We start from the raw sequence: 17,243 nt of genomic DNA, 5'->3' as shown, positions 1-17,243 counted from the left end.
GGTATTTGGTAACTGCAACTATTTATGTGCACAATTGTAGAAACTTAAAATGTACAAACACTATAAAAAAGGTTAAAATATGGTTGGTGGTTTTGTTTGTTGTATAATTACGCCACCCTAAATGCATTTCACTGCTTATGCCAGAAAATTAATACAGCTTATTCATTGCATTACTAGTCCCTTAGTTTAGCTTTAATCAAAAACACCATGTTAACAATTTCATTCATTGTTACAAAGATTACACAAGATAAGATGTGCTATGTGCAATCTGTTGTCATTGACCAAAAAAGCTATGTAAAAGCAGCATTTATTTTTGCAGACCGAAGAGAACAAGAATAATAGAGTTGTTTTCATATTGGAGAGTTCCATGTGCTCAGGTACTGAATGCAAATGCTGAGAATACGCATTTACACCGGTATGTGCTTAACTGTAGGATCTCACCGTTTTGCTTACATTTCCTTAGTAACACTGAGTTTTGACAAAGTGCTATACAATTTGACTGGATCTCATTTTTGGTGCAATGGGAGCTCAAAAAATTGTGAACCAAATCTGTTTTGAACCATAACAACATTGTTTTGAAACAAATATTCATAAAACAGTGAAATGTTATTTTTAATTTGATGGCACAAAATGTATGCAGTCAGTTGGTTTGTCCACAAATCTAAGATGACAGACATTCATACATTCTATTTATAGTGCCACAAGCAAAAATGTAATTAAAAATGTCTGCTATGTTTACCTGTCAGCATTTTATCAGAGCCGAATCACATGGCTAAAACGATTTTGAAGTTGTTTTGTCAGAGCAGACGAAAATAAAATGCTGTTACCCACATTAATACCATAAGCAAACAAACCATTTATTATAAGAAGAACATCACAAACAGCTTACTAACACAAAACACATATAAGTTTTACAGAGAGATGAGAAGTTTTTGTATTTTGCACAAATATTTTATTTATTTTTGAATTATATACGATAAAGCTTTGCGGGCTGGATGGAAGGGGAATTTGTGTTTGTTTGCTTATGGTATTAATATGAATAAACAAGATAAACAGTGCTACTAAATATTAGCAGTTACTGTACTTGGGATACAATAACAACCATATTATCCACATATTTAGTATTTAAGGTAGAGATGCAGGTTTGTGCAGATGCAAGATTTAGCAAGGCTGTACATAAATAATAAAAAAAAACATGGTGAAAAAAGAAATGACGGGATCTCTATATTATGCACTGTATTTAACTTTTTACAAAACGATAATACATTTAAATTTGAAACTGTAACAGCCATTTTAATTCTGAGCATTAGCAAACTTCTTACGGAGTGAATTGTTATGCAAATTAGCAATTATCTCAGCTTCTTTTTAGTGCACATTCCAAAACTTTAAAAAAATAGCTTCTAGACGCTTTGACCTTTTGTTTTGAAATTGTCACAAATGATGGGCATTGGTTTTGGTTGAACAGTGTTACAGCAATCGTACATACAACTAGCATGGGTGTTAATTTATGCATAAACTTGAAGTAGTGAAATTTGAGCTGCTGCCCTACAAAATTGACAACTGGTAGACAGTTTTCAAGACGGCACTTTCTTCATAGTAAACAGATGTACCCTTAAACCAATTTTGAGAGGAAACAGAAGCATGGTTTAGAAGCTAATTTTTTTAAGTCACTTTTGACCAAAAAATCACATTTTTGTGCATATTTCAAACTATAGTGTCCATAAAAATAAAATACTAACAAAACTTTAAAATTCATACAATAAGCTTTCCGAAAATATATAGTTTTGTGAACAAGGGAGGTCATCTTGGTTTCCTAAATAACTAATTAAAATGTCAGGTAAACTGTTGTTGAAGTATTTTGTATGCTGCGAAGATATCTTCTTGGCCAAGGATGGTGTTAAACCAGTGACGAATGGACTAGGTGCATCTGACAATGCATTTTCTGCTTCAAACCTCCCCCGGACACTCCCTCGCGGCTATGCGCCTTCGGCCAGGCTAAATTTTCAACCCGTGGAGAACACTACACAATGTTGTGGAATGTAAGTAATCCTGCGTTGTGTGAGTGAGTGTTGGGTAGAGCTATTGAGGAAGCTGATGGTCCTGAAGGACAATACATTTGCCCCACGGTAAGTAAGTGAGGCTGAACCCAATGTTGGGTGGTGCAGAGTGCTGTCGGGGGAGGTGTTGGTAGATGCTGTGTCAGCTCTTTGACCCTGCTTCGACTGCTACTGGTGCAGAAATGATGTGATCATTTTGTATGGTACGAGATAATGCGCGTACGATGATTCGGCATAGACGCACGTTATTAAATAGTGACTGGTGGTTTGATGGAGAAACTAGATTACCAGCACAGACTGTGTCGTCCAAGCTTGTGGATGCTGGTATCAGTGTGCGCAGACAGTGGGGGTATTTTGGAAGTAGTCTGGGAGATTTGGGGGAAGTTAGCCTTGTCTCTTAGTGTGCAATGCACAACGATTCTTGGAGGTACGGGGGAGTCCTAATCTCGCCAGGGCGCTGACCACTGGTACGGGGTGACTCGGATAAATTCTCTAGTCGTTGGTGTTTGATTATGTTTTGGATTGGCCTATTTGCCGTGTGACCGAAGCGGATCGTTGCCACTGCGATGCAGCTGTGGATGGGTGTGATGATGCAGTCACTGTGATGGAATGATGGTCTTTGTAGAGTTGTGATAGTTTTGTGTTCACCTCTACCGAAATGTAGTGTTGGTGAGTATGATGTACCTCACAGGAGTAGCGTCTCCTATAAACTGTTGGAGATCGGTAATACTGTAGTTATTGTATAGTCTGTCTGTATTGTGTATGAACTGTAACCAAAAGCGAGAAACTAAAGAATACAGGGGAAGCTATGCTGAAATTTTCATTTGATGCCAAAACTTTTGTTGCAGTGAACTGTGCTACTTCGAGTGTAGGTGTATGGATAGACACCGAACTGCAGGGCATCACCGATTGTACAGTACTTGTTGTGTATACTACCGTAGTGACAGGACATTCAGTTTAGTATCCAGCAAAGGAGTGTGTTGCTGTATGTTGACTAGATGGGGTTACAGTGACTCTTGTGTAATCATTATATTGTTGTGTAAAACACGTAGTTATAGTTAAGAAATATTTATGTGTTGTAATTATACCTTTGAGTATTGAGAGACAATATTGTTTAGTGACCATACAGTGTGTATAACTGTTATGGCAGTGTGTTTGGTATAGTCAGGGACTGACCAACATGAGTTTAGGGGTTTCTAACTATTGAAGTTGTGATTTGCCTATGCGTTGTTTGATGTGTTTCCATTTGCTTATGGTGAATATATATTTAAACATATCTGACCTGTGTCTTATCTGGTGTTCACAACCGTATGTCGTTACTATGTACACACTCACATGAAATCAGAAGTCAACTGTGTTCCCTTGATCCCCATCCTGAGAGATATATATTTTCAGCTGAATTTTGCTTGAAATTTGGTAACATGAGCGTAGAAATATTCTTGATTGCATTGCTTGGCAACAAAGATATCAAGGGAGTCAAATAATCAAGAAATCAAGAATGCAGCATTTGGAGATTATGTAACTTGTTCCTAAAGATATTTCAGGGCTACAAATCAATTTTGAAAAATCAGAAGCCATGTGGCTTGGCAAACTGAAAAGAGCATACTACGACCAATCGATCAGACATCCATGGAATTTGTTATTGAAATGTAATTTTAACATAGATAAATTACAATATAAAATAACTGGTTTTCTTCATGCAATGTTGAAAGCATGGACAGACATTAAGATAGAGATACCACCCACAAAAACCAATAAAAATGTTAATGAACCAATTATATGGAACAACAAAAATATAACTAGCAGAAAAATAAGTATATTACCCAGAATTTTGTAAATGTGGGTTTGATGTATGTCAAACAGATGTATAATAAAATAATGGACAAAAACAGACTTGGACTTATATACAAAATAACGGTGTTGCCTATTCACCAATTTCGAGATGGTTTGATTTGGTTTGGTAAATGCCATCCCAAAGGTGCAGATAGATAACACACGGGTAAATCATCATGCTGATGATATTAATTTAATATTTGGAGATGAATCATTAAAATTAAAAGACTGCACAATAAGGAATGTTTATCACAAAATGATAAATAGTATCTTTGTCCGACCAAGGACTGAAATTTATTTTATTCATCTGTTTGAAATTAACATTGATTGCTGGGAAGAATTTTATCAGTTAAATGTACTATTGACAATAAGCTAAGAGATTTTCAATTCAAAATATTGCATAAAATCTTGGTTACCAATGTAAACCTAGTGAAAATGAAGCCACCCAGAGTGGAAAACGCTCTTTGTACTTTCTGTCAAAAAGAAAATGTCACATTAGTTTATCTTTTCTTTTATGTGAATATTTTGGGAAAGTTTTTTCATGTTATGGGGAACTAAAAATCCGGTATAGACCAAAACAGTGGCAAATTATTTTAGGAGACCCTGAAGTGTCTTGTCTTGTAAATTACCTTATTCTACTTGGCAAAAGATTTGTGTACATATCTAAATAAACAAAATAAACCAGATTTCATAGATTTTAGAAGATATGTTCGGTCAATACAAAACATTGAATTTGCTATTGCTGATAGAAAAATAATTTAGCTGCTCACAATAAAAAATGGGGTAAATTGTTCATAATATCACAAAAATGTATGGTTAGGATAGTGTTAAAACTATAAAAGAATTCGATTTTGACCATGGATTGTAGATGATCAAAATATGTCAGAGATGCCTGAGCATACAAAACATTTCTGGTTTCAGAATTTGTTCTGGGTGAGAGAATATATACTTGTACATGTACTCGCACGTATTGAATCTTTCATCGCTTAAGGTATAGATGCAGGTTCGTCGGCACTTGTAGTGATTTTTTTTTTTGATTTTTTTACCCAGACAGTCCTAGATAGTGTTGATTTTAAAATATAGGGAATCGAGGCATGCGTATGTGATTAAAGTCCCGAAAGTTTGCTCTTTGATTGACAAGTCACTGTTGATGTTATATGCAAATGAGTTGCTGGCTTCAGTTACGGTGCGGCGATGTGTAATTTCCTGTCCGCGACCCTGTTTAACTTACCTCAAGCGCTATCAACCAGTCTCGCAAAATACAAAAAAAGGCAAGACGTAGACGCTTCCAGCATGCAAGCGGAACACAAAAAAACATACAGTTGTAAATGATAAGTAAACTTTTTCACCATTATCTCACAACATGTCGACAACTTCTAGCCTGGAAGCTCCCAGTGGAGTACTGTTAATTTTTTTTTCAGGCATTATAAAACTGACTAATTATACATTTATCGTTTCGCTGTAACGATCGCCCTGCATTGCGATATAGTGGATAAACATCATTCAGACCGATAACTAACTTTTCAGTGGAAAAATACACAAACGTGAAATGCTCGGTTAATTAAAAATAAAAAATACCCCGAAAATTACAGAAACATCGGCAACGAGATGCTGTTTTTAAACACCGCGGAAAAATCACGCACTCTGCGATGCCATCTCGATTACCTTAATCGGAAACCCCATTGTCAGCTAGCATGCATCTGTAGCGATGTCGCTTAGTACGCTGTACGGCCGTGCTCGGCGACCTCTGGTCCTATGGCACTCTATGAATGAGGTATTTCCAGAGGTCAGGGTTCGTTTTAATTCGACCCGTCTCGTCTGCTCGTAGTTGAATGAAACATGTTTCGATTTACAATAGTTGTTTTCCATTTCGACTTTTTCTCACCGGCGTTTGAGCGATTGAGTACAAAAGTATTTTTTAAAGGTTTGAGAAAAGGTAAATTTAGACTCAACCCAACCAATGGGGATCGCTATGTTTCTATAACTGTATGAATATCTCACCGGCTTTACGTAATCCATTGCGCCCCTCCCTAAGTGGAAAAGATAACACAACGCCATGACAGTTTTCACGCAAGGTTTTGACTCCGCGGACGATTTTACCTCCGTTTCTCTAGTATTGTAAATATTTTTATTTTATTTGTGTATCTGACGATTGAACATTAGCAAGCGTCGGTATATGATGGATTTTGGCATGTCGTCGTGGTGCAATAGCCATTTTTGTGGACGATTAACGTCACTTTCATAAAACGGCCATTATCTCCGTTCGTGTTTTCTGGTTGGTCAGAGAGATTGAAAATTAATTAGATCCCACAGCTTTTGTCAGTTTGTCTTGACATTTTCACACTATTTTGACAACGTCTCTACGAACAAAAGGACGTCTGGGCTTATTTTTAAAGCTTTGCATTCTCGGACAATGACATTCGAAGTGTGAAATACTGACCGGGATTGAATATACGGCACATATTCTGCTTGACAACTTTGTAATATGAAAACAAAACATACTAAATATACGCCTGGACGCCCCTTTGTTAATAAACGACTGATTAACGTTGTGTGGAAGTTTCACTCAAAATAAACATGAATTGTGCGAGCTATTTAGATTTGAACTTCCATGGTAAACTGAAAACCACAAGTGGAGGTAATAGCTGATTTGCATAACCATTCACTCAGTAAGAAGTTTGCTAATGCTCATAATTAAAATGGCTGTAACAGTTCCAAATTTAAACTTATCGTTTTGTAATAAGTTAAATCACAGTCCCTCTATCCCCGGTCTGGAAACGGTCATTTTATTAGGTGTGAATTGGCCTCCTTCCCTGGCAAAGGCGCATTGCGGGTATGGGCAAAGCATTATCACGTGATCAGTACGCAGCCGGCCACTATTTTTGACATCGTCAGTGTTATGTATTTTTTGTGTTCAACTTAGTTGTTTATTCCAGAATTCGTGCTTTTTCACATAATTTTTTAATCAGGATATTTGTATAAGGTCATATTTTAGCCGGCGAGTAGTTTTTTAATTCATCTATTTCACCAGCAGCAACACATTTTCGAAACAAATTTTCATACCTTTACCTAGATATTTGTCGTTTTTGATTTTGGGATGATTACCATACTTTTCGGCGCGAAACCATAATTTGTCTTCGATTGTGACATTTTATGATCGAAACATATCATTAAAAATTGGTGGGCTGATTTGTTATTTGTCACACCGCATTTTATTAATGTTAAATTGAACGACTTTTATGGATGCTTTTTAAATCGTAAATGCAAATGGCGACGTTTTGAAATGACAATGTACTCAATTCTGTGCTAAAAAAATCATTTATATACAAACATCGAAGCATTGTTATATACTTTTGCATAGAATTAAAGTCATTAGTTGTTGTATAGTTGACTTGAACTGTTATGAAACCCCGAAGAATCGGAAATATCACAGGTTTTTCGATCGACTACGTTTACATGAACGACGCCATTTTGACAAGATTTATTTAGCGATGTCAGCATGTTGGCACGCGAAGTTTTTTCCCTATTAAAACTAGAAAATGAACATAATTCCCGATATTAATCTTTGCATTGCAGGAACTGGATGTTTATGAGTTGGTAGGCAGGTTGTGATGCGTATCAGGGTTCAAAAAACCCAAATTTCATAGTGATAATTTTGTTTACATGTTTGTTTACGTTGTGGTTGCCCGAAATTTTAAAGGCCCAGGTATACTATAAATACGGTCCTAAACAATAGGGATTATTTCCTTGCTTGTCACGCTGTAGTAAACAGCTCCAGCCAAGCCCCGGTAATAGCGCGTTTTCTCGAACTTACAGGTCGATTATGTCATGCCAAAGTGGATGCATGCGACTATGAATATCACAGCAGTGACTGTATGTAGTATTTATGACAATAAATAGTGTACGAGCTGAGATTTTGGCGGATAAAAGTCAAAAACTCGAACCGGGGAAAGGGACACGCTACTAATCTTGAATAATTAACTACTGTCAATCAAAGTCACGTGATGTTGGACCGATGAAACAGGGTGCGTCATAGGCTATGCAAGTGATTAACAACACTCATTAGCATAGTCACACCTCCAATTCACACTTGCCCGGCGCAAGTGAATTTGGCCTTTAAGTCAAAGTGAAGTCATACAAGGAGGTATCGCATTGCATGACGGTAAATTTTCCGATTTTAATGATTATTTTGACGGTATTGTGATCTGTCTGACTTCCTGGCTCTCTCGGCCCGGGTGTGAACGGTTTGTTTACCCGCACCGCGGTTCGAGACAAAAGAACGCTAGTCGTTTCCAGACCGGGGGTAGAGGGACTGTGGTTAAATATAGTGCATAATATGGAGATCTCGTCATTACTTTTTTTTCACCATGTTTCTTTTTGATTATTCATGAACAGCCTTGCTAAATCTTGCTAAGCATTCAAAAGAGAGAATGTTTGTACCAGTTTTCTATTTTGTAAAATCGTCTTTTGAGTATGTTCCACTATTCATAATGCTGTGAAATGTTTATAGCCAAGACTGTTTGGATAATAAAAAGCAAAAAAAATTCACTCGCAAGTGCACACGAACCTGCATCTAAGCCCGATCTTCACTGTCGCCTCTGTGCCCAGCGTAAAGCATTGTTCGTCAATTATCGCATTAAGCGGCGAAATAATAATAACAGTAGATGTACTATTGGCGTAGCTATCGACTCTCATGTACGGTAATGATTCGTAAATCAAAGCTTTGCCATACCCTGTCGTTAACAAGATAATGCAGTCACCGTGTACGCTTCCTTTTAGGTAGTAGGTCTATTTTGATGTATATATATGCACAATAAATACAATTTCGGGGCAAATTAATAATAGAAAGATTCACGAAATCAAAATTTCCAGCCAGTCAACGGGCAATCAGGGTTAACAGAATTATAGTGGTCGTACCCAACTCTATTTTCCTAACCACCCTCAGCGTTGAAATTGGAACCAGACTAACGTGCGTGTGTGCATTTAATATATGTAGGAAATAGTTATAATGCTAGTATTCTAATCTCACTGCTAATTAGGCAATGAAAATAACAGGAATGGTAAACAGAACAGAACAGAACTTTCTTGTACTTTAGTCTGAAGCATTAATACTCACCTTTCTGAAACAAAACAGCACCATATCTATTAAATCCTATAAAATATAAACAAGATTGATTGCTCGTATTTCAGCTGACTATATTTATATATATATATTGTTCCATGTAAACACAACGAAAACATGACCACTCCTCTCATTGAAATTGTTGCTTATTTTGATTGGAAGACAGACTCAATTAGACGTTTTTGATCAGATGGCAACGTTATTGCATTAAATACAAACATCTTTTCACAAAGTTTGGAGAGAATCATGAGCCTACATCTGTTTCTTGCCTATCACTAAAATTGACGATTGTATTCTATTGTTAAAAGGATACTGGATATCTTCCGAACGCACCTAAGAAACAGCCCGGCCACATGTTGACAGGTTTATGCTGGCTAGGCTAAAAGTCATGCTTTCTAGAGTCTGTTTCGGTTCCAGTGAGAACATTGTTAGTTAAGTAATTTATTCACAGCGAATTCGCCGTTCTAGAAATTATGTATTTGTGCTAGCCATTTTACGCCAATATCACATTATCCAGAGTACCTGTATTAAGTGTTTTAATTTAGGATGCATCTTATTTCAAGTGCTTGTTTACTTGATGAATGCAATATCATTAATATTTTGGTGTCCTATCATTGATATTTATAAACCACACGTCTTTTTTTTTAAATATATTTTGTGCCAGGCGACAGTTTCGGACATTGAGTGTCACTGTTGTCTCCTGACTTTTTTTTGTATGTGCAAATTGCGAGTGCTAGTGACGACACAGTGCATTTTGCCACAGAAGTCATATTCATGTTTGGGACTACATGACAGGGCTGTGTGGCAATGTGGCAATTTGTAATACGCTATCCTGGCGTCAACCAGACCCGGTCAAACACAAGCACCTTAACCAAGGTTCCCCAAAGTCACATGCGTTAGTGAATGAATCTCGGCCAGTGGAATTGACCTTCCCATTGAGTCCGTGGCACACTCACCCAGGGTAGGGGTCGACCCTTTTGGTTCATGACTCTGATGCGACAACCACTATGCTACCAGTGACCGGCCACACGTCTCTTTGGTAGTGTCCAAATTCTATTGAACTTGAGAATAAATGAGGATGTTCCATTCCCATACAGGTAAGTGTGTTTGCTGATCTTCGGTTGTGATTGATATCTACACTTCCATTCCGCGCATGACCATGTCACGTGTCAATCTTACAAGAAATTTGTTTCAGTCCTTGATTAATACCACTGTGAAGGCATTTTACTTTACGTCCATCTTTGAATAAACTTACATATTCCTGGCTTATCTTTGTTATCGAGAATTACCAAAAGGTTTATTTCCAACATTAACTGATAGTAAATTAACAATTTGCAAAGAGAGTAACCTAATTCATTAAAGTCAAATTAAAGATTGGAAGATGCAACGCATGTCAAGGACACATGGGAATAAGATCAAATCATGTGTGTTGTTTATATATTTCAAATTTGAAAAACAAATGTCACAGACATGTCTTAGAAATGGTTAAAAACATCAGTGTGTATAATCGTAGAAAAAAATGAGGATTGGTGGAGCTTTCACATGCCATAACGTTATTCTGTGTTTACAAACTAAACGCGATTTTGAAGGGGTGGGCTCTAAGCAGAGTACTCCTTTCGAAATGAGCTCTATGTGACATGTTACAGTGAGGGAGGAATTAAATATTGTTTTATGAAACAATTTTCAACAAGAAATAAACGTAAAACGTGTGTCTCATCAGCATAACCACACACAGGACATCCCAACCATGTACTTCCCTAATTGTTTTAACTTGCCAATCCACACGTTAGGCCGGCCTAACAATTTGAACTAGCCCTAGATTAGGTAGTCAACACTATCCTCGAATAAATATGCAAATATGGTTTTGGTGACTTTTGTTGTTCAGCCTCAAAACTGAATTTGATTTTTTGCCATTGTTAAACAAAGACTTTTGAGTGGTACTTCCAAAGACAGCACTGAATGTCAAGGAAACTCTAGGTTATGCCTATAGATGAAATAGTATGTATATATCAACCTCGGACTTTGACAACATTATGACTATTTTCATTACGATTTTTTAGAGTTAGAGTTGTTTGAGCTACTGTCTTCTATCAGGATTTTGTATGAATGTAAGGTTTGGGCGAACTGATTGGGAGTTTCGATTGAATAGCTGTCAATTTTCTGGCAACGACCCTGGAAGACAAATGGAAGGAGGCTTCGTGGCCGCCAGCTTGATTACCATTGGTATGAATACTCGCATGTCATCATTTGTTAAGCTGTGTTTCGGGTAGCATTGAATGGAATCCTGGTCCTCCAAAGCTAAGATCTTCCAATGACAGTAACGTTACAAAAGAAGACAATACAAGTTTGCCTCTTAAGTTTAAAATTCGAAGTGTATAACTTATGTATACGACATAAGATGGTATGCTGCCTCGGCAAAGCAATATATAGAACGAAATGTGTGATATGCGTCAAGGAATGAAGGCTGATTCGGATCGAATTGGAGAAGTTGAAAAGTGAGTAGTATACGATCTAATGCCAAGTCTAAATCATGATCGTAGCAGTAAATTAGGCAATTCAATAGGTGTCAGCCCAAAGCTAGAAGAAATACAGCAAACGATTGTTTCAATTGAAAAAGATGACAAGGAATATTTGAGAAATAATTTTGTTTTGGTGTGCAAGGTATCGAGACTGAGTCATCGATAACTGACTGGGACAGTACATGGCGCATCGACATCTGCTGCGCGACGGTCAATATTCCCGCTGTACTGTCTTTGTGTATACTTGTTGGTATCCTCGTACTAATCTAATATTATTGGCGAACTTTTGGAAATTATCGATGACGTTTGTCCACATACATCAAACTGTAAATGGACCAAATGTTCGTGGGTAGAAACCCACTCTAACACGATATACAGACGTAGAAAGGGATATGTCTAACTCAACGATGCTGAATAATATAATGTGAGTGTTGACGAGGACTTCTTTAAACGACTATGATGTTTATGTGCTAAACATTCCAGCCATCATAGCACGCTGAGTGCTAGAAACTCAAAACTGAAAGCAGTTTAACAGTATGATGAACTGGTTATAATGGATGAAGAGGAAAGAAATCGCGATTCAAAGTTGACGAAGATACAGGTGAGGTAGTGGAAATTATTCCACGACATGGCTAAAGTCAAAAACAAATCTTCAACAATTGTGTGCATGCTAGCAATATTATTGTATTATTAATATGGACTATGTTTGTTTATTTTGTTTACTACTTTACACTATTCTACACAAGCTCTGTTCTCGCATTTTGTATTCTCGCCATGATGGCGCTGTTTTCCATTCTGCTCATTTAGCGCCTAAACAGAAGTGTCTGGTTGTATTCCAAGCTTTTTATACCACAGGTCTGTGTCCATACTGGCATGGTGGCGGCGTCGTTCAGTTCTACATATCATTGAAAGGTAAAACATGCATCGTTAACTCACAAGCCTGATATACATGTAGGGGCTTCCTACACACATATTGTGTAAGGCAAATTCTCTGCCCTGTCATATCACACAACATGATAGTCAAGTATTCTACGTCCATCGTTAATATTTGGCAAGTAATTCATCTTCATTTTAAATTCCAGTCCACTGGTGAACACCTACTATATTTTTGTAATGATGTACGTCTGCAATCTGATGAACACCAAGATCTCTCCCAGTGCTTAACAGCATTTGTTAATTTATTTATATTTCACATCATGGTGAAACTGTCACTGGATTTAGTCGTGCATACAGTGCTGTGTGTACGGGGACGCGTTCAGTTGATAGATGTCCCTCACCACAACCCTGCGTACCTCCATAGAAAAAGTCAAGGAGCGCACCAGAGCTTGTGCGAAAGTTGAAAATAAGTAGTTTCCCAGCCGAAATCGGTTATAATGACGATAAAAACCATAAATTATCTGAAACTGGAATGTTATTAAAAAATGACTAGTAAAGACTGGAAAATTGTAAACGCGTAGGTACCGACGACTCAAACACGGCCATTAATTTAATAGTTTGTTTTTAGGGCAAAGTAGCCGATATCATTCACAATTGGACTCCGAACTGGAAGTGCTGGACATATGTGTTAATCGATCATCCTTTGTTGGTACCCGGGCATGCTATTTCATTTAAAAAAGTTATATTTGTCAAGGTCCCGGACTTTGTCTATGGAGGTACGCAGGGCTGTGGTGGGGGACATCTATCAACCGAACGCTTTCCCGTACACGCATCACTGTACGCAGGGCTAACACCGGCGTCTATGAAATCTATAAAACTGAAGACGCTACTGTCATGCTCCAAGCTTCTTGTGGGCGTCTTTGTTGGGAATTTGGACGTTGAAATATAGCATCAAGTCACTTTCAGAGACAACATAACATATACATGTGGTTCGTCGCCACAAGGCAGTCATCGCATTCAAAGTCAACAACCATTTGGCTAGGTGATTTCCTCGAACAAGACTTACCTATGAAAATCAATTTGCATTAGGAACTTGCTCGCTATTGGTCATTTATTCCAGTATCTGATAACATTGAGACTCCAAACCAGTCTGACATGCTTAGAAACGCGATGATCATTTCTGTCTTCATGCCATCCACAAATAAGAACAGCACATGCACGAAACCTCACGTAACATCTCAGCTAAAAAATAAAGTCAGTTCTTTCAGATTTGGTTAAAGTTGACCTTGACCGACTCATTTCTCTTTCCAAATGGTCAAAGTTTGCTAGATTACACCATAGTTATGATGATGAACACTGCAATTAAAAGATATAATGGTACTTCTGGTTCATTTTAAGCAGTTTTTAACATGGGTAATCACATGACAAGTTAGCTGAACTACAGAAAAATGTTGGACATTCCAACATACTTTTGTTCTTTCTCAGCTAGATGGTTACATTTACCACAAATCAAATTCTGGGATGTATGCAAGATAAACAAAACTATAGTGATGATGAACTTAAGCAACACAAATCAACTTTTTGTACTGAGTAACAAATTGACTTAATATCTTGAGTAACAGACTTACTGTAGTAACAAATTAAATGAGTAATGAATCAACTTCTTGTTACACAGTACCCAGTCAAAATACCCGTAACAACAAAATAACTACACAAAACACAAAGTCCAGCTTGAGCAGACCAAAAGAAATGCATTGAAGCCATTTAAGAGCATGGCCTACCTATATCCATACACATGTATGACACCACATCTGGGTCTGCATTATTTCAAGTGATATTACAAACTGTATTCACTTTTCCTATAACCAAGGGTATTCATACACACTTCCGGTTCATTTCCAAGTACATGCCCAAGTACATACTCTCAAAGACTTGTCAACTGTACAGATATTATGTTGTGGCAGATGGTCAGAGCTGCACTCTTCAATACAAATTATTATTATTTAGGTCAACCAATTATGCTAAAATTGATATTCGCATTTACAAGTTATTTGTGGGCAACATAAAGATCCCATAGGATAATGTAAAATAAAATAAAAAAACATTATGTCTCCACAGCCAAGAGAGGTGTAATGACTTGAACAAAATATATCTTTCAAATGAGTGTATAAATGCCCCCGGTCCCATTTAACCAACTTTATATTTTCAATCACATGCCGAGTCATTTAAGCACTGCTTTGAACATGGCCCTGCAGTCATATTAAACATTTTTTTTAAGAAACGGCGGAATTGAATACAAGCAGAAAAATGAAAATTAGAAAACATTTCTCACTATTTTGAAACTTTGCTAGGAACAGAGGAGTTTTGTAGATGTTTGACCCAGACCCAAGTTTCAACCTTGACTTATCCACTGAACTTCACAATACAGTTTCACACGAATAACTTTTTGACCTTTACATGTTGCAGGTCAAAAACAGAAAATGATTTATGCAAAGCATTAAAATGAAAATAAATCTAGGAAAATTGCAAAGCAGAAAATAAATTGATGGAGAGAGTTGAAGAGCTGCCAGCTTGTTCCTATGTTAAAGGAATTAACCCAGGTTTGCTGGATTCCTTGTATAACCAATGCAGAATTTAAGCTACTTTTTTATCAATATCTCAAAAAATATTTGAGCTAGACACACAAACTTTGAGCTTGGTCAAGTATTTATATTAAATCACAATATATATACAAAACACAATTGAACAACAAGCTTTGCAAGCTGCATTGCACTTAAATTAGAATCAGTTGCTTATACAAGTGGATTAAATACAAACAGTTAAATAACAAAAACAAAGAGGGGGAAAAATGAAGCTGGATCCTGGGCTTGAACCCAGATCTGTCAGTTGAGATTGACCCCATGTCAAACAATGTCGATTTTAAGCTAATTTTTACCAATATCTGAAAAAATATAAAAGCTAGACACACAAACTTTGAACTTGGCCAAGTATTTATATTAAATTAGAATATATAGTAAAATGAAAGCAGTTGAATAAATATGTTTTGACTCATTGCACTAACAAGCCAGAGTTAACATAACCAACGACAGACGCCGCATAAAAAAATTCCCCCTCTTATACCCTTACTCTTCTCATTTATGTTTCGGGCAAGGTAAAAAAAACATTCTCCAGTTAGGCCAATTCCACGCGAAATGGGGTTTGTGTTCTCCAAAAGTGGATAGAAAATACACAATAAGAGTAGTTGCGGACCACAAACGCCAATCTGATGATATCACACAAAGTGATAGACAGAATTGGGGTCAGCACAACGTTTCTCTTCACTAAAGGTGATAAATACTCTGGAAAAGATCGTGGAGGGCAATCATGATGAACGTCATGTGAAAATGTTGAGGGCAATCCTGTCGAACGTCATGTGAAATCGTGGAGGGCAATTCTGATGAACGTCATGTGAAATCGTTGAGGGCAATCCTGATAGCAGTGTGAAAGGCACACTGGTATATACGAGTATTATCTGGTTCTAAATGGAGATATTTTGTAGTGATGTTGTTTCATATACTACACCTATAGAATATTCTGTATGCCATTTCCTGGGTAACTGGCACAAGTGGGTCAGTGATAATTCCAATCGGCTGTTATCTACTCACTTTCACGTCACTTTGCTGTGGTGATGATCAACTTTTACCACTTGTCGCTGAGAATGTTCTAGAACTGTACTGTGCCTGGGTGGAATATTCTAGATTTTGTTTAGAAACTGGTTGAATAGGTAATAGAACACTGTAGGAGGCAATAGAAGGTAATGGAACATTCTAGAAATTGGTAGTAAGTTCCAGACTCATTATGTATGCTGATGTAATGGTCTATTTATAGACAGTGTGGGTATATATAGGGGAGTTGTTCAGCACTGAGATCAGATCGGAGATCTCGTTGAATTGTATTGGAGTTTAAGTATCTAGTTATTGGAGTAGTGGAGTTTTACCGCGTTATTGTACTTGATGTTTGCAGAGTATAATAATACCAGTACCAGTTGAAACATCATCTGTTGGCTCCGTGTTCACATGTTATCACCGCCGCCAGGGAAGTCTTTATGTTACTGTTGCCATTTTGGTATTTGAACCATCACACCTGTACTATACCAATTACGGTAATATTACGTTGCGTGTGACAGTCAATAATACGAATACAATAACTATTTCAAATAAAACAACAATACAACATATCAAATCGAACTGAATAAAGCTCTGAATACATAAATTCGAAAATCACATACAGTAGAATATAATAAAATATGAAATACAGTCATAAACGAATAACATTCTACTATACTGTTCAAAAGATCCTCAGTCCATCAATCTACTCAGGTAGTCCGCTACCACATTGTCCTGTCCAGGAATATCCTCAACACGATAATTATATCCTTGCAGTCATCGCCCATCTCATCACTCAGTCATTTGCAAACTTAGCTTTATCCAGGTAAGACAATGGTTTATGATCCGTCTGCAAAATGAACTCCACACCGGCTAAATATAGGCGAAATTTATTCACGCCCCATACAATGGCTAAACATTCCCTTTCTACAGTTGAATATTTCTTTTCTGCATCGGATAACTTCTTACTTGCATACGCAACTGGATGAAGCTTCTCACCATGATTCTGCATAAGTACTGCTCCAATTCCTACCTGAGACGCGTCCGTCCGCAACACAAATGGTTTCTGTGGGTCTGGCAACTTCAAAATTGGTTTGCCCAATAAGTATTCCCGCAAAGTGTTATATGCTTTCTCCTGGGCCTCTCCCCATACAACTTTGTTGGGTTGTCCTTTCCTCAGTAGATCACTCAG

This window comes from Saccoglossus kowalevskii, chromosome 6 (genome assembly GCF_978046115.1).
Source record: "Saccoglossus kowalevskii chromosome 6, keSacKowa6.1, whole genome shotgun sequence".
In the NCBI taxonomy this organism is placed as follows: domain Eukaryota; kingdom Metazoa; phylum Hemichordata; class Enteropneusta; family Harrimaniidae; genus Saccoglossus; species Saccoglossus kowalevskii.
The sequence above is the reverse complement of the archived record's forward strand: the minus strand, read 5'-3'. Positions refer to the sequence as shown.